This window comes from Myotis lucifugus, unplaced genomic scaffold (assembly GCF_000147115.1).
Source record: "Myotis lucifugus unplaced genomic scaffold, Myoluc2.0 scaffold_200, whole genome shotgun sequence".
Lineage (NCBI taxonomy): Eukaryota > Metazoa > Chordata > Mammalia > Chiroptera > Vespertilionidae > Myotis > Myotis lucifugus.
In genome coordinates, this window is record NW_005871248.1 from 1,866,621 (window position 1) to 1,882,782 (window position 16,162).

Genomic DNA, 16,162 nt, shown 5'->3' on the forward strand with positions numbered 1-16,162 from the left:
CGGCTGAGCCCACCGCCCACGCAAGCCTGATGGAACCAGCACCTGGCCGGGAGCCAGCACCCTCAGCACCAGCACCTGCAGCACCAGGAGGCTCCCAGAGAACAGAGCAAACAAACGGAGGGAGGAGGCGCCCCTTAGGGATGGCCTTTCCTGGGGGGACTTCGGAGGCAGAGCTGGCAGAGTGAGTGAGTGTGTGTGTGTGGGCGTGCGTGAGTGTGTGAGTGTGAGCTGCCTGCAGGGCTTCCTCATCTAGGCAAAAAGAGAGTGAAAAGGAGAACACACAGAACTGGAATGGGATCTCAAGTACCAGAAGGCTGGCCCCCAGTTGAAGAAATACTTACTCTGTAACTGAATTTCCCGTTCTGCATTTAGGCTTAAAAACATTGACTGCAATGGACTAAAACCTCTGTAGTAGACCAGGAAGTTTTAGATTTCAAAAGAAGTGAATTCAGTATTCTTTTCCAGGAGACCCAAGCAACCCGCAGAGGGCCCTGTGGGAAAGGCTAGGGGCATCACCGCAGTCTCCAGGGTCTGTTTCTCTCAGGACAGCTCCCCCAGGCAGCTTGTGGGGAGAGAGCACACAGCCCCCAGAACCAGAGAGGGGCTGAGGGTTGCTGGAGGCCCCACTCAGCTTACCAAGGAGCAGAGTGGGGTGGAGGAGGGAGATGGCGGGGAGAGGCAGCCTGCCCCTCACGGCCTTGGACTTCCTAACCTTTGGGGCAGGCGTGGCAGCGGGAGCTGGAGGGAGGTGTGGGGCTGGCAGGGAGGAGCTCCCATCACACACTTAGCCTTGCTTTTGAGGTGAAGCAGCTTCGGTTGCCTTCTGAGGGCCTGCCCTGTGGTAGGATCTCATGAATCCGTTGTCATTTAATGTGCACACGGACCCTAGGCAGCCATGCGAGAATTTTTTAGGAAAGATCACCAAGAGCAAAGATGTGTCATTAGAGACCGAGGCTAAGACCATCCACACCCGTATTCCAACGACCATGTGTGGATGCTAAAGTTGGACAGTGAAGAAGGCTGATAGGAAGGAATGGATTCATCTGAAATATGGTGTTGGAGGAGAGCTCCACAGAGACCCTGGACCAACAGAAAGATGGACAGGTGGGTCCTAGAGAGAATTGAGGCTGAAACATCGCTGGAGGCAAAAATGACAAAACCGAAGCTATCCTGCTTTGGACACATCAGAAGAAGGCAGGTTCTTTGGAAAAGACAATAATGCTGGAAAAACAGAAGGCGACAGGAAACAAGGAGACCAAATATGAGATGGATTGACTCCATGAAAGAAGCCACAGGCTGAGTCTATAGGAGCTGAGCAGGGCTGTGAGGACAGGACACTGTGAATGCAACCCACTCATGGGGTACCCAGGAGTCAACCCAACGGCATGCAACACACACAGGACCCTAAGAAACAGATTCTGTTGGCTGCATCTTACAGATTGGTAAACCGACGCCCAGAGAGGTTAAGTAACTCCCGCAGCCACACACTGCTCAGTGGCAGCTAGGATTCCATGCCCCATTATCTTCCTCTCTGCTTCACGGAGGTTAATCCAGGAAATAATATGGCCGAGTCACCTGCCTGCATCTACTTTTGCCTGATCAGTTACTATATGAGGAAGTTTGGTTCAGCTGATTTAATAATAATAGTTCTTTTTTTTTTAAAATATATTTTATTGATTTTTTACAGAGAGGAAGGGAGAGAGATAGAGAGTTAGAAACATCGATGAGAGAGAAACATCGATCAGCTGCCTCCTGCACATCTCCTACTGGGGATGTGGCCGCAACCCAGGTACATGCCCTTGACCGGAATCGAACCCGGGACCATTCAGTCCGCAGGCCGACGCTCTATCCACTGAGCCAAACCGGTTCGGCAATAATAATAGTTCTTAATAATTAGAATGGCAGTTCACAAACTGGGTGATGAGTCTTCTTTTTAAAAATGTATATTCCTGCCCTAACTGGTTTGGCTCAGTGGAGAGAGCGTCAGCCTGTGGACTCAAGGGTCCCAGGTTCGATTCCGGTCAAGGGCATGTACCTTGGTTGCGGGCACATCCCCAGTCGGGAGTATGCAGGAGGCAGCTGATCAATGTTTCCCTCTCATTGATGTTTCTAACTCTCTATCCCTCTCCCTTCCTCTCTGTAAAAAATCAATAAAATATATTTTTAAAAAAATGTATATTCCTGAATGTATTTAAAATTTTTATTTATTGACTGTTTTAGAGAGAGAAAACGGGAAAGAGAGAGAGAAACATGATTTGTTGTTCCACTTATCTGTGCATTCGTTGCTTGATTCTTGTATGTGCCCTGACTAGGGATTAAACCCATAACCTTGGTGCATTAGGACAACACTCTAACCAACTGAGCTACCCAACCAGGGCTGGGTGATGAATCCTAAAGCCGAGCCAAACTGCCCCAAATTACCATCTGAATGGAAAAAAAGAGTTTATCTTGTATATTTTGCTCATTCTCCGCGACGACATCTCTGTAAAGAGTTTACTGCTCAGAGGGGTTGGCACACGCCCTCTCATGGGCCATCACCTCGCAGAATTGGGACGGTCCTGCCAGCTAGCAGAAATCTCCTGAACGGAGCCTGCGATGTGGCCAGGCTGAGCTGTGTCCTGCTCTGGCTCCTCAGTGATGACTGTCACCGGGTCTGGATCTCAACTGGGGTCCACTGTGTCCCCTCCCTGCTGCAGGGGACATGTGGCCCCATCTGCTGACAGGGCTGGTCCTGACTGGGAGCTACCAGCATTGAGTGGGTGGGGGTCAGGGTGCTGCTCAGCACCCCACAGGGCACAGGACACCCACCGTAGAGTCATCCAGCCCAGATGTCAGTGTGCGGAGGGTGCCCTGTTCAAACGCATCTGCCTCACTGAGTAAGTATACAACTCACTAAAGAAGCCATTCAAGGAAAGAAGTGACAAAATGCTAGATATCCATTTAGAGGCTGGTAGCATCAGGAGGCTGTTGGGGGGCCATTCGCCCCAAGCTGCAAGGAGGCGGGTGGGCTGCCACAGCGAGGGCGTCACAGCGAGGAGGAAGCCCAGTGGCTTGGTCTCAGCTTCAAGTCCACTGCTCTACGATGTAAAAGGTTTCGCACTATGGATGATGCAAGACCCTTAATCCAGCACTGCGGGCTTTGATACGCTGTTCTCTGCCTCCGTTTTGGTTTTCGAGCCTTTGCAAATTTGGTCACACTCATTTACCTTTTTCCCTCACCTCCTCTCTCCATCAGCCACCCCGGGACCAGAAGTGTTGGTTTGTGGGAAAGGGACCATGGGACCCGCACAAAGATGGTGTGGTCTCCCTCCAGGCGCTCGCTTCATTTTGCATTTGAAACGCTTGCCCTTGGACATGACCTAAGGGAAAGCGCAGAAGCAGGCCGAGGGGCGATGGATAAGAACACGTGACCTAAGTCAGCCGTGCTTTTCTTCCACACCCACCAGCACTGGCCGCGGCCGAGGGGTTAAGATGAAGATACACTCACCTCTGCTCGCTGTTCTCACTTCTTACGGTCCTCCCAGGACAAACGTCATGTGAATTACAGATAAAATCACCTGTGGGGTAAAAAAAATAAATAAAATAAATAAAGAGCCACGGTAAATAACTACTTTTAAATAAACCATGACTCTGTAGGAGGTTTTCAGAGTCTTAAAATAAAGATAAGGACTCTTAGGTCATTGCTGTAATTTCTTTCTGATTGTTAAACGTATCTCTGTTCAATTATTTTGCTTTGAAATGGATTTATTTTCTATATGTCAAGGTTACAGAGATTACAAAAAGCTTCTGGAGTGTACATATGAACAAAACTGAAAACGTGCTAATTAGATCTATTTTTAGCCATGTTGTGGAGAGAAATTGATGATTTCTTTTCAGTTATGATTTATGAGAACCACGTATAATCCCCAAATCTATAAGACACATAGAAATTTGGTAACTAATAACTTATCCACAAAGCAAGGTGCACACTGCCCAGCTGCATATAATAGCCCTAACGATTTTTTAAATTAAACTTTTAATTCTGAGGCTGTAGAGATCCTGGTACCCTCTACCCAGTTCGCCTGACAGTGCTATCTTGCAAACTGCAGCCCAACCTCACAGCCAGAAGGCCACGCTGACACAGTCCAGACACGTTGCTGTCCGGTCTAAAACCACGCATCTGGTCTCCATCTCTGTACTTCTGTCGTTTTAAGAAAGGTATAGAATGGACTCGCATGTTATGTACCCTTTCAGGACTGGCTTTTTTCACTCAGCATAATTCTCTGGAGAGTCACCAGGTGCCTGCTGTATCGACAGCCCCCTCTCCCTGCCTCTCCGGTGATGCCTCCAGTATGGATGTGCCGGGTTTGCTGAACACCGCACACGCTGAGGGACAGCTGGGCTACTTCCAGGAGTGGGGTATTATGAACAAAGCTGCTATAAACACTTCCATAAAGGGTTTTCTTTCTTCTGGGATAAATGCCCAGTGAAGTAGGAGTTTTTTTTTATTTTTGATAAAGTCCAATTTATCATTTCCTCTTTTATTGACTGTACTTTTGGTGTCAAGAATAATTTGCCAAGTCAGACATCCCAAAGGTTTTCTACAATTTTACTTCTAAAATGTACAGTTTTACATTTAACCGGAAACCATTTTGAGTTAGTTTTTGTATAAGGTGTGGGACTTAGGTCAGGATTTTTAGTGTATGAGTGTCTGTCTAATTGTTCCAACACCTTATGTTGAAAAGACTATCTTTCCTTTATGGAATCACCTCTGAACCTTTGTCAAAAATCAGCTGGGCACGTTTGTGGGCATACATGTCTGGATGTTCTATTCTGTTCTAGTGTTCTATGTAAATATCTCTCCACCAATGAAACAGTCTTGATAAATATAGCGATATGGCAAGTCCCGAAACTGGGCGGACTGTTTCCTCTGACGTTATTCTTCTTTTCAAAGCAGTTTGACTCCTCCAGTTCCTTTCCACTTCATACAAATAAACTTTAGAATATTTAGTCTAAATTTACAAAAATAATCTCACCGGTCTCCTCACATACAATCCTGTTACAGTCGCCTGGGCCTCCTCTCCCACAATCAGGCAGAGTCTGTAGACTCTCAACATGCATACTCTCATGGACTAAGTGTGTCTCTCCGTGCCTGTACTCCAGTATAACACTAGCTGCTAAATCTGTTTTAACGTATAAGTAAGAGAAATATAATTAGTACGTGTGTTTGCACTGTTAAACCCGTTTTTGTCTGAAGTAACTATTTGCATGTGCAGTTTTGCTTCTGGAGCCCAGAACAGAAATTCCATCCACCCACCACCACCAGCTCCCAGCTGCGGGCATGGCCGGTGGGTGATGGAGTCACCCATCTGCTTACTGGTGGGCCCCGCCAGCAGTTTGGAGGAGATGTGATCCCAGGAGGAGGGTTAACACTCCTGGGAGTTCTGTCCTTCCTTCCGCAACCCCCAAATCCATACTGAGCGTCTCTCCTATCAGACGGTCTTGGGGACAGTGGATGGACCCCCTGTGTGTCAAGGGACCCCAGGCCTGGGCCCTTAACGGCTTGTCCCACTCCCATCATTACTCACATGGCTGTACATACAACACACACAACAGCTCCTTTATGTCCTCAATAGTCTTAAGGCTGGGAAATTTGAGAGCTGCTGTCCTAAACGACGGAGTCCCCAGCCTGCCCAGTGGTGGGGCCTGAGCCCCCTCTGGGCCCGGACGACTTCCCTCCAAGAAGTCTTGGAACAGAAAGGAGAAATTCTCATGGATCCAGGGGTCATTCGCTCTCCTGCCCTCTGTGCACCACGAAGGGGGTGGAGGGAGTGCGCCCCTTTCTGCCCCAGTGTCCTGGCACCTGAGAGGGGGTGGGCTGCACTGAGGAGAGGGAAATCTGGAGCAGCGCTACCCAGGACTCCCTGAGCCTTATGTGAGGGGCCCAGGAGGGGCCCGAGACCTCCACAGTGTCCCCATGAAAGACCAGCAGGCGCCCTCCCACCCCAGGAAGAACAGGCCGCCCTCCAAGGCACCAAATAGCACATCTCGGGTACTTGAACACAAAGCGAGGGGCTGCCAAAGCACATGTTCCAGATACTGAGTTTTCATCTTGAAATCATGACCATTCTTAATTGGTCACTTATTTTCAAATCCATCCTATTAAGCAAGTGTCCCTCAGGGCCGAGGTGGACAGCAGGCACAGTTGGAGGTCACGGCTCCGCCGTCCCCAGCACCGCGGTGGGACAAGCAGCAGAGCGGCCCGACAGCAGTCCGGTTTCTGCGTAGCCGTGACTTCCGCAGAGACGCAGCCACTGACTTTCTGTCGAAGTCAGTCTTCAATCGAGGCCTGAAGAGCTGCCTGCACATGAAGACCTCTCGCTGCAGAAACCGTCTTTCCGTTTGCAGCGTTCTTGACTCACCCACCGAACAGAACCCCTGACTCTCTGCTCCCCGCCCGAGGGCCACTCCCGCCCGGCGCTGTGCCAGGCTTGGGCGGGAGAGCAGACCCACGGGGCAAAGGCCCCACGGTCCTGACGATTTCCTCACAAAGGGCCTGCGTCTTCTTCTGCGCACGTCCTCTTCAAGCCTGGGGCACGATGCCGTGACGTGGTGCTTGGCAGCAAAAGCAGGTTACAGCACAGACGTGTGGCTGTGTGTGTACACACTGTTTCTCTCTGTGGGCGGGCAGGTGCTTAAAGCAGCTTCCGGATGGAGTAGGTGTGGGCAGTGACATTTTAGGTGATTTATATTTTTTTGTTTTGTTTTTCTCTCCGGTTTTGTGTGTATTTTTTTAAACAAAAGATACAAATAATTTTAGTATCTAAATAAAGGAATAAAATTATTCTAACTTTAGAGGGGAAATGACATCGTATAGTTTTTATATAATGAGACTGAAGTTCCATGAAATGACAGTATGATAAATGTACCTTTGTGTTAAATCCTTATTGGCTTTGATATCCTGAGCATTAAGCTCTAAGACTCAAATTGATGTCAGGAAGCCTGAACCCTTTCCACATGGGGCAGCTCTCTGAGCAGCAGCCCAGATGGACAGAAGAGATACTTTTGTATCCACGCATCAGCCACCTTAAAAACCAGAGTGAGTAATACTCTGTAACATATTGCTTCGCAAACAAGAAGCCTCAGGATTCTAGGAGGAGATTTTCCAGTCACTCAGATGTTTCCCTTTTCCTTTTCGTAACCACATGATTATATTAAAGAAATGTAACTTTTGAAACAGAAGGAATTTTAAAAATCTGTGACGTCAGGTAGTGAGAGCGCCCGTGTCCCTGTGTAAGGACAGGTGAGGCCCTGCCTGTGAAGTGCCGTCATTCATTCCATCCAGTCCCAGGAACCAGACGTAGACTGTTTCCACTATGACAACAAAGTGCTGCTTTTACATTCTGGTGAACACGCGTCTGCCCTGTCGGGAGATGCCAGCTGGGGTGGGGACACGGGCTTTGGAACGCAGAGGGTCCAGGAGCTCGAGACCCTTCTGACCAATCCCATGTGTCTGGGGCAGAAAGAAACGCAGTGTTGAGAGAGCAGCTCAGGTTAGGCTGCGCTTGTGGGAGCTCAGCAGGAACTTCGGTTCATCAGGGAGACAATCTACTTGGAGTGAACCGGCGACCATTTAATTTTTATATAATTTGACTATAACAGCCAGGGTTCCAAAAATAAATAGTTGTATCACTTGTTTCAGGAACATATTCTCTTCAGTTCAAATAGTTTCTAACTTGAAATGCATATTTGTTAGGAAAAGTGCGGAGACCTGGCTCAGGATGATGAGGGGGAAGGAGGGGCGGGTGCGCAGCAGCCTCGGCCGCTGGCCAAGGCTGCATGGTGGGGGAGGACGCTCTTCCTGCCGCACTGCACCCCCCACCCGTGGCGTCCTCACCGTGGGTCCCGCCTGCGGCTTCCGCCTGCACTTCCGTGGGGATGACAGAGAGCTGCCGTCAAGTCCTCTTTCAGGGTGCCCGTCACGTGGCTCCTGGGAGGGAGAGCAAACTGGTTTGCAGCCACTAAATTCCCGCTGGGATGAGCCCGGAGCCTCTGTCCTCGGCCCAGTGACCCTCCCCTCTGACTGACTCACGGTCAGTCTGTCCTGTGGGGTGGAGGCCAGCAGGGTCATGGGGCAGGCACTGCAGGGAGGAGGTGAGGTGGGGACCTGCTTCTGTCCCACAGCCTTCTCTCCTGGGAGGATCCAACGTCCTGCCCCCATAGCTTCACAGCACCCTCCCCAGGACCGGGCCCTTGACAGGTTCAAAACTGTGAACAAATGAAGACCGAGGCCACCACAGGGTGGAGGAGGTGTGTGGGGAAAGGCGGTGGGACCCAGGGCCCTGGGCGGGGAGGCTGTGGGCAGCTGTCCTGTTTCACTGTGGGGCCAGTGGGGTGCCGAGGGGACGACAGACAACAAGGCATCCCAGTGAGCTCAGTGTGACCACTGACGTGACACCACTGAACACCTGCTGACCGTTCAACAGCGTGTGACGGCCTGTGTGACAGCCGTGATGGCCATGGGACAATTACGTGACAGATGTGTGACAACTGCGTTTGGAAACTGTGTGATATGTGTGTCAGCGTGTGTGACAACTGCATGTGACAACATGGCTTTAAGGCCACAAACAGAGCCGACAGACACGGGAGCTTGGGAGCTGCCCACCTGCCTACACCGGGTATCTGCTTTGCTCGAGAACAGAACCAGTGACTCCTGCACTAGCGAGCGTGTCCTGTGGTTCCGGCTTTCTCGCCACAGAGCCCAGGCCACCTCCCCGCTCACCCAACGCGCCCTCAGAGGTGTGCACGGCTTCACGCAAGCTCAGCCACCCCTCCCAACTCAGAGGTGTGCACGGCTTCACGCAAGCTCAGCCACCCCTCCCAACGCCCGCTCCACAGGCCTGTGAGAATGTCTTCACGGGCGATGTAACGTTCATGAGAAAGAGCAAATGACACATTGTGCATACCATGTGCACGTGCGTTAGCATCCGCTTAATTCAACTTTAAATGGGCCCTTCAGCTACTTCTGGAAAGAAAACAGTGAACTGGGATCACCTGAACGTCTCGTTCCCACGCCATCGGCATGATAAGCAATAATGAGCACAGCACATGGCAGATGGAGGAAGGGCCACCCAGTGGGCAGGTACACGGCCCCTCCTGGTTCCCACAGGGCAGCTGCTCCGCTGTCTCCCAGGTCTCAGGCACTTCAGCCCCAAGCTCATGCGTCTGAGGTGGGTGTCCAATGAGGTCCAGAGCCTTTCAGGGGTGGATAAAAGTAAGTGGTTCCCAGTATCCCGGCATCAGACTACAGCTGTGGGCTCTGCCTCGACCTCCTTATCAGCACTTTGGTCCTCCCCAAACCTGTCCCTGAGCCCCCACAGCCCACCCCACGGAGACCGCTGTCTCACCAGGACCTGTGGGTTAATTCAGCCAAAACGCATCATCATACAAACCTGAGATTCAGCCTCTACCAACAGAGGAAGTCTGCACATGTCCATCTGGCAAAACCCCCATGAGTTACGTCAGCAGCGGGGCACCAGAGGGGGTCCTCCCAGGATGGGCATGAACTTCTTTCTGATCCTGTTAGGCCTCAGAAGGGAATGTATGGATGTTTCTTATTCTTCTCCACATTAATTAGCTTAAATGAGCCTTAGAGATTCATTGCCATAAGAAATAATGTTCTGTTGAAAAACTAACCCATGGGAAGAATGGAAAATTGGGCAGTACAACAAAAAATAAAACAGAAGGAAAAATACCTTTAATCCCATCACCACAGACAACCACCATCAATGCTGGTCTGTGCGTATTTGACTTGCTGGGCCAGGGGCACAGGGTCGGGGAGATGGACAGGGTGGGTGCGGGAGGACGGGCACCCACATCACAGAGGCAGGGAGCTGTCCCGGGGCAGAGCTCACTCTCAGCGTCCTGTCTCCATTTCCAAAGTCCTGCTCTCCGCTCCCTCCCACCAAGTCAGCAGTAAAACAGGCTTAGCAAGACCAACAAGGGGAAGAGTTTGGGGAGTGCACTGATTGGACGGGGCAGTGGGTATGGAGGCATTAGAGAGCATGTGAATGCAAATCTGTGTGTAATTTGTATATAAACATTGACAGTGGTTAGAGCATCAGCTCTTGCACCGAAGGGTCTCAGGTTCGAGTCCCAGTCAAGGGCACATGCCTGAGTTGCAGGTTCTATTTCTGGCTCGATCGGGGTGCATGCACACCTCTCTCCCTCTCTCCCTCCCATCCTCTCTTCCTCCCACCCTCTCTCTATGGAAAAAAATATTCTCAGATGAGGATGAACAACAACAAAATACACTGAACGAGACAGAAGGAAATACCACGATAAATTAGGATCCATTACCTCGGCACATAGCACTGCACAAGATAAAAAACAACACATATGCTTTTCCTTAATTGATATTTCCAAGTCTCCTATGATCAAAGGTACTTCTCTTCTATAGAGGACAAGCTATAACCGGTGGTTAAAATCACAACTGTTTCATCTGGAAAACATGACACATTCTCTTTCCACGCGTCCCTGGGGCTGGGCGCTGTTTTCGATGGCACAGTCTCTTGCTGTGACAGTCTCCTCACAGCTCACACAGGGGCCCATGTTTCCTGGCAGGAATGAGCCCCGAGGAAGCCCCCGCCCCCACCATTACAGGTTTCTCAGAAAAACAACAAGTCAGGTTTCCCAGAGATAAAACCCAAGTTGTTTATCCTGAGTGTTGCCCGTCGGCTCCCAAATGTCTGCATTTCCCGAGACTCTAGAATTTTCTACTTCTAATTGGCTGCGTATTAAAGAAGCCAATGCTATATATTTCCTATCATTCCTCATCTAAAAGATGTATTCTTTCTTTTAGTGGAAACAATTTCAAGGAAATTTGTTCACAGTCAGAAACTGTCTTTTTCTTGAAGCAACTGTGAACCAGCTAAACACTCGGGAAAGGAGATGAGTGACATCAAGTCCCACTTCACCAAGGCTCATGCAAGATCGCTCGTCCTGTGACTAAGCAGCTAATCGGATAACAGGCAGTGATGTTAATGCATTTTAGTTCACATAAGCATTTCAGCCCATTGCATTAATTGCTACGATGTGAAATGAGATATCCAGATGTAAAACTTGACATGCACTATTTTTCCTGCTATTCTCCAGAGACACTTCCCCTGACCCCCAAAAATGAAAGAAAACAGGAGGGGAATTCTCTTCCTGGCTGTTACCAGCTTCGTTTGATCCCCGTAAGTCCAAGGAGACGACCAGAATCCGCTGGGCAGGAGGGCTGCGGCTCAGCAGAGCACACTGATTCTGTCACAGGGGCTGGGGCAAGACTAAGTTCTCTTGGAAATTTCTAGAGCTCACCAGGCTGAATTCAGAGGGCAGGAGATCCGAGTGCCTCTGCACGTACGTAGTGGGGCCCTGGGAGCCTGGCCAGCTGGAGGCAGACCCTCTGTCGCCCACGCCCTTCCCAGGCCAGAGAGAACGGAGCCAGGAATGACTCCTTTACAGGAATAAATGCACCTCCTCAAGCTAGAACTTAACAGAAACGGCTGCATGGGTTCAGATTAGCCTGAGGGTTTTGAGGCTCTGCTGGCCCCACAGTTCCAGCCTTTGATTTCCATGTGCTCAATACTCCTGGAGTCTAAGATAAGACTTAAGTGCCACCGGTTAAATACCTGAGATGGTTAAAAATATCCAGGAAGGCCATTGCATTCTGGGAATGCTGCCCTGGGCTTGGTCCACTCCTGTGCTGGCCTGCCTTCCTCACCCAGCCCGCTTGTGCTAGTGACCCGAGCCCAGGTTGAGGACAGAGGACAACCCAGCACTGGGTGGCCTGGAGGGTGTGCCAGTGAGGCAAGGGGAGGCACCCCTAAATCAAGAGATGCCCTGGTTTCCAGGGGGAGAGGTGGAGGAAGCAGAACCCAGGGACCTGCCCCTTCCCCCGCCCACAGAGCACAGGGACCTCGGAGCAGTGCTGGGAGTGGGCCAGGGAGCCCTTGGCCTGTACAGTTTTGCTCTGTGAATTGTCAGGGTCTTTCTGCATCAATTTAATAAAGTGACATAGAAGTTTTCTGTACCATTTATACATCGCACTTCAATTAGTCTTTTTCTAAACACACAACCCAATAAAAATCTTGGGTGTTTGCATTTAGAACTGACATGTCCCTGACTTGTTTTTTTCAGGTTTATCATCTGCAAGTCAGAGGTCTGAGGTGGCAGTCAGTCCTCGTCCGACTCGGGAGGAATTAGAGGATGTGCGTCAACAGAGCGGCCCATGTCTCACGGGGCCCAGGACGTTCCCACCTGCCTCACAGGAACACTCCCATGGGCTCCGAGGGCACATTAACAACAAGGCCCCCAGTCTGTGTATCGCTGGTCAGTTGGACCTCACCCATCACATGGAGAGGCTGAGCTGGACCACTTATGTGTTGTTTTTTTTTAAATTGATTTTAGAGCAGTGGTTCCCAATGTTTTTTTTGGCCATGCCCCATCTAAGCATCTCTAAAATCCTGATGCCCATCCTGTGACATATAATTCTTATTATTCAAAAAGTGAACTCCTATTCACATGGAGGAAGCCTAAAAGGCCATTAACTTGGTCTAAACAAGCTTCCAAAGAATATGGCATCCATGAAAGAGAAAAATAAAAGAAGGAAAGGACAGTTGAAGTACTGAGGAAGAAATAACTAAGAAATTGTTAAAAAAAATAATAATATGAAGTGATATGAAAAAATAGTAAATAAAGTTTCAGAACATACAACAGAGAACTGAAATGCATAAATATGTCACAATATATATTTATGTACTATCTATGAGGCCCCTAGAACCATAAGAAATGCAAAAAATTCACTGTTAATAACTCATTCTCGAATTGCCCCCTTGAAAATAAAATTGTCCCCCTGTGGGGCCTGTGCCCCACATTGGGAACCAATGTTTAAGAGCAAGAGAGAGAGAGAAAAACATTGATCAGCTGCCTCCTGCACACCCTTACTGAGGTTCGAGCCTGAAACCCGAGCATGTGCCCTGACTGGGAATTGAACCAGCAACCTCTTGGTGCCTGGGACAACGCTCAGCCAACCGAGCCACACCGGCCAGGGCTGGGCTGTGTATGAATTCCTCCTAGAACTTCTTGACTGAGTGGATCCCGTGGCTTCTGTTTTCACCTGACATTTGGTTTGGTTGCTCCTCAAAGTTTCCTGATGTAGGTTTGTTCTTACAAACAAACCAGCTGGGTAAAGGGAGGCCAAGGAGGGCTGCAGGCACACACAGGTGAGATCCCAGAGGAGGGGCCGAAGAGCCAACGGGCTGCCGTCTCTCTCTGCTTCACTTCAGCTCACCTTGAGAGAACGGCTGAAGCTCTCAGGAAAGTGCTGGATGGCAAAGGTGATGTGGCCCTCACTGTGGCGTGCAGATCACAGTTAAAAGGCAGGTACCATTCAGCCAGCCACGTGGACCGACTGCCCGCGTCCGCGACCAGCTCCAGAGGCTGTCCCTCGGTACCCTAAGCTGGCTGCCACCTGGCTCTCCTCACGGCACCGGGCTTGATGCTGGTGATGAGATGTGCAATGTGATGTAGAGATCTCGCAGCAGTGGGACCCTAAATTGTTCCTATCCCCCATGAAACTGCCATCAGTACCTGCATTCAGATGTCCAGACATGTGTGCCATTCTTCTCAGACCCCCGAGACCCCTACTGTCCTCATCACACAGTTCCTGGGCGCCCCTTCCGTTCATTCTGACCCCCAGCACCCACACACCCTGGCGCTGCCCCATCTGCTCCCCTTCACTGCCGCCCACACACATCCGAAATCTGCAGAAGCGAGAACATCCTCCCACCGCACCACCCTCGCCCGCAGTGGTCCTGCCCTCCTGGTGCCTGAGTAAGAGACGCTTCCTCGGAAGAACAGCCAAACTCCCGGACAGGAGGGGACCAGCCTGCACAGCCCTGGCTGCCAAACCTCCTGAGAGGCTCAGACCCACCTGCCTGGAAACCCAATATTTTGTCATTTCCTATCAACCTATGTGCTCTGTCCGACCTATTAATTACGGCACACACACCTGTAATTATGGTGATGCAGTGCCAGCCGCACACTGGGTAGGAACTCTTTGTTATAACTCAATTAATCCACCAGTACATATTTCGGAGCATCTGGCTTGCGCGGGACTCTGTGCCAGGCATTGAAAAGAAAAACTGCACAGCCTCCCGCTCCATACCAGCTAAGAACTTGCTTCCCTCTTTTCCCTCCGTGCCTACAAAAACACCCAATTTTTTCTTAAATTATGGAAATCTCAAGGTATAAAAAAAAACTCCTGCAAAGTGGAATATAGAAATTGAAGAGGAATCAGAACACTATTTGGCACTGGCCTCAGAAAGAATCTGAAAGTTGTTCTCACAATGTGTCCCTACTTAAGGTGCAGATAAAACCGTCTTTCCTTGGCAACACTGTGTAATCCTCAGTGTGTGTGCTGGTCCGCACCCAGCACCCGCACCCAAGTGGACTGCACCCCCCAATGTGGCGCAATGCCTCCAAAATCCACGGTTTAAGAGAAACCAGAGCATTTCGGCCCCATTGACTGAGAGGGAGTTATGAATGAAGTGGAGCCTTGGAGGCCAGCTGTACACGCTGCACTTCCTGGAGATGGGGGCAGGGGGCTTCCTTTTGCTTAAACCTGCCTGGGGTCTGTGGGACCTGGCCTGCATTTCTCAGCAGAAATGAAAACTTCTCGGCTTCGTCTGCGTGCTTCCATGGCCCGGGAGACAGGATGACCTTGGGGAGCTCACTTACAGGACACCCCGCTTTAGCAGCTGCCCCTGAGCAGGGCTGAGGAGGAAACCAGCATGCCGGCACTTGGGGCTCCTCCGAGGCCACCTCCCAGGGAGTCATCTGATGCACCAACAGAGTCAAAATCCACTCACAGCCACCTGCTCAACACTGGCCTTGAGCACAGGCCGCAGGAAGCAGGGGGTTGCAGCCGCAGGAAAGAGGAGGAGGAGGAGAAGGAGGAGGAAGCTCGGGGGTGGGGGAAAAGGGGAGGGGAGAGGATTTCTGTAAGGGTCAAGTGGAACCCACCCAGCCCAAACCGAGTTCTGGGCTGTGGTTTTGGAAGACGTGACAAAGACGTGAAAAGAGAGTCACAGTCCACCACCGTGGCCCTGCTCCAAGAGCCAGAAACTGAACCTGCTGAACCCAGGCGGCCGGGAGGGGGCTGCACAAGTTACCCGGAAACCGCTGGAGCACAAACACTTGGGGGTGCACAGATGCCACGGATCCCTGGTAACTCTGTGGGCTTGGGGGAGTTTCAGGGGTGCAGAGAGAGCCCAACTCACACTGCCTGTTGTCCCTGCCATTGTGCCAAGATCTGAGACCTGCTCAGCCTCGCCCTCCTCACCCCCAGGGGCCACTGTCCGAACCCTGGTCTGTTCTCTGCGCCCCCAGCCCCAGCCCCCCGGCTCGGCGGGCCAGTGTGGAAGCCCCTACTCGTCCTTGGCCGGCCCGGCTCAGGCTGCGAGTTTGTAGAATTCGGGTGTTCCCTCAGCCTAATTCAGGTCCGCACCCTGGCCAGAGAAGGCAGGGCGCCCTGCGCGTGTGTGCATGTGTGTGTGTGTGTGCACGCGCGTGTGTGCGTGTGTGTGTACGCATGGGGGCGGCGTTCACTTCCACAGGGGCGGCAGGGCCACAGGGCGCAGAACCCGTAGGAGCGCGCGGAGGAGTCGCCCACGTACAGTCGCCTCTCCTTGCGAGGCGGCGCGCCCACCAACCCAGCCAGGACGCGCGCCAGGAGAGCCCACTCGGGTACCCCCCACCGACCTTCCCCCGAGGTCCCCTACCCCACGTCACAGACGCCGCTGGCCCCTCCTGTGCTTGCTCTCACTGGGCTTAGCAGATCCGCGCGGACGGCGGGGCGCAGCGGGACCGGTCTGCAGCGCCGACGCTGGGACCCCATGAAAAGCGCACGGAGTGGCCGAGCCCGCGGCTCGCTGACGCGGGTGCTTGGGGGCGGCGCCCAGCACAGCCCCAACCCCGCTCCAGTGCCCGGTGGGGGGTGGTAGGAGGGGAGGGGAAGGCTCTTCCAATGTCTCTCCCCAATCTTCCCCCCACCCTACCGCACAGCCCGGGAGAAGCTGCGGCGCCTGCCCATCGCGCTTGGGACAGGTGCCTGAGCCTCCTCCCCCAGCGCCCCCTCTGC

At 51.6% G+C, this 16,162-nt stretch overlaps 1 protein-coding gene across 1 annotated transcript in view; it reads right to left on the reverse strand.

Moving 5' to 3' along the window:
• Positions 1–13,367, reverse strand: part of KCNG2 (potassium voltage-gated channel modifier subfamily G member 2) — a 31,318-nt gene extending 17,951 nt beyond the window's left edge. Inside the window, exons 1-2 of the mRNA XM_014463150.2 lie at positions 13,313–13,367; positions 3,488–3,557 (exon numbers count right to left, since the gene is read on the reverse strand). The gene's annotated coding sequence lies outside the window, so the exon portion shown is untranslated. The remainder of the gene's footprint in view (positions 1–3,487; positions 3,558–13,312) is intronic.
• Positions 13,368–16,162: the final 2,795 nt, after the last annotated feature.